Below are 2,250 nucleotides of genomic sequence, written 5' to 3'. Positions count from 1 at the left end.
CTGTTCCAGCTGAAGCCAGGGCTGTTTCTGGCTATTAGTGGCCCCAGGGGACTTTCTGCAACAAAAATAACGTCCTGAACATTGCCTACTGCAATTATGTCGTCCCTCTTTCACCCAGTGCAGAGGTAAACAAAAATCCCTCAGGGAGCCTCTGATTCACAGGAAAATAGGAGAGAGTGACAGGGGTTCCCCAATCTACCCCCCACAGCATGATTTACTCTACTTCCACAGCTCCTGACATGTTTTTAAATCTACTGGATTTTGCCCAAACAACATAATCAATGATATGCAGCGCTTCTCAAACATGCTAATGGAAGGATCCAAATATTCCAAACATATTCCTGATGCTAACAATGCACTAAACTCTCTTTTTTACCATACACTTCACATATTTGGAGGCCAAGGGGACATAAGGTCCAGATTTTTCAATCTCCACTGATGAGGCTCATCTAGGAAACAAAAATAACACAGCCCATTGCTCTTGCACAGCCCAACTGGATGAGGTCCAAGCCCTGCCGCAAGAGGAGCACCTTCTGCTGAGCTCTCATCAACATCAAGCAGAAGGAGGACTGCATGCTCAATGCCTCCTGAGAACATTCTTCCTGCTAACTCATCCCAGCCTCATGATAGTCCTTTTCAAAGGCACATGATGTCAGTTTGCATTCAGCTGATGGTCCACTTTAATTAAAGCAGCAACATCCTGGAGCAATGGGGTTTGAGGTTAAAAATAGGTTTAAGAAAAAAAGGGCTATGTAAGTTAACTAAGAATAGAGCTAATGGAGGCTATTAAATGTAATGGCCTCAGTACTGCATTTTACTCAAGAAATCTCAGGAAAAAACAATTACCAGAGGGGGGATCATTTTGGGCACATCCTGGGGGTTTTGGAAGGTGTTTCCCTAGTGACCAGCTTCTGGCCCCAGCTGGAAATAGGACATTTGGCCAGATGGGCCCTATACCAGGCCTAGGGAAGTTTGCAGTCATGAAACCTTGAGCAAAGCTGAGACCCTGTATCTCAACAGATCATTCAATGCCAGGGGAAACAGCTCTGCATTTGCCTTTGCTGCTCCTATTTCTGTCCTGTCCCCATGCTGCTTTTGCAGTGTCCAGCTCAGTCTAACCCCAGGCTTGGATGTGCCTTCAGCTCCTTCCTGTTGGGTGTTTATGAGCTAATAAGCACAGCTTCCATTACGTAAGATAAATACTGAATATTTATCCTTATTTAAAGAGAACTACCATTTTTCAGGAGTGCTTACAGGAATTCGGTTATAAAATGCTCTAGTTTGGAGCAAACAGTCCTATCCCAAATAGTCTGACAGATGTCGAATAGATTCAAGGGCAAAAGGTTTGACTGGGAGAAGAAACAAACAGCAAGTTTATTGCTTGGACAGTTTCTTTCCCTTACATCTTAACTCTTGGCAGCAAATATCTGCAAACCAAATTCTAAAAATACTATTTGTCATGATGCTTGGCACAAAAAAACCAACAAAAACCCCAAATCAAGGATTTATTTGCAGGCTGAAAGAGTGAGAGCATCACCAGCCAGTGCTGGAAGACAAAATGCTGACAGTCAAAGAGGCAATGGGGTGTCATTCTTGACATCAATGAGGTCTTCCACCTTCCCTGTATTGGGAATTAGACTCAAATCAGGTCTAGGAAAGCCCTTCTTAGCTCCTTGCTTGATCTGAACAATGGACACTAACATGAAGGACAAAGATAAAACAGGAGCATCAACAAGAGCAGTGCCAAAAGGCAAACCAGAATTAATTCCCCATGTGGAAATCCACACAGGTTCTTTCTTCTCTCTCCATCAGTGGCACAAATGACAAGCAATGACATCTTAAAAAATCATTTGCAAGGGGTGATCATCCAGCTATTCTGCCTGAAGGGTCAGCTGGACTCCAGCTGAGGACAGGCAGCAAGGAAAGTGAGAAAACAGCAGGTGTCTAAATGCTAGTGTTATTCAGAAATCACTGTCTGGAAGGCAGAGAAATGCTGACAAAACAAGCAAAAATTACTGGTTAATAAAAGCTGCAGCAAAGAAATTAAAGCTCTGACTTGCACAAGGTCTCCTTTCCACTTCCCAGCAGCTCTGACACATCACTGTTGTTGCAGTTGGGCATTTTCTGTGATGTTTATCATTCTGGCACATAGCAAAGTTGAATTATATAACAACAACTCTGCGTGTCTAGACAGAAGCCATGAGGTTCCCCTGCAGCTATTTCCTTTCAGGACCCATCATCATGACTAGA

Source organism: Acanthisitta chloris, unplaced genomic scaffold, assembly GCF_000695815.1.
Source record: "Acanthisitta chloris isolate BGI_N310 unplaced genomic scaffold, ASM69581v1 scaffold5446, whole genome shotgun sequence".
Taxonomy (NCBI): Eukaryota; Metazoa; Chordata; class Aves; order Passeriformes; family Acanthisittidae; genus Acanthisitta; species Acanthisitta chloris.
This window is presented reverse-complemented; position numbering follows the sequence as displayed.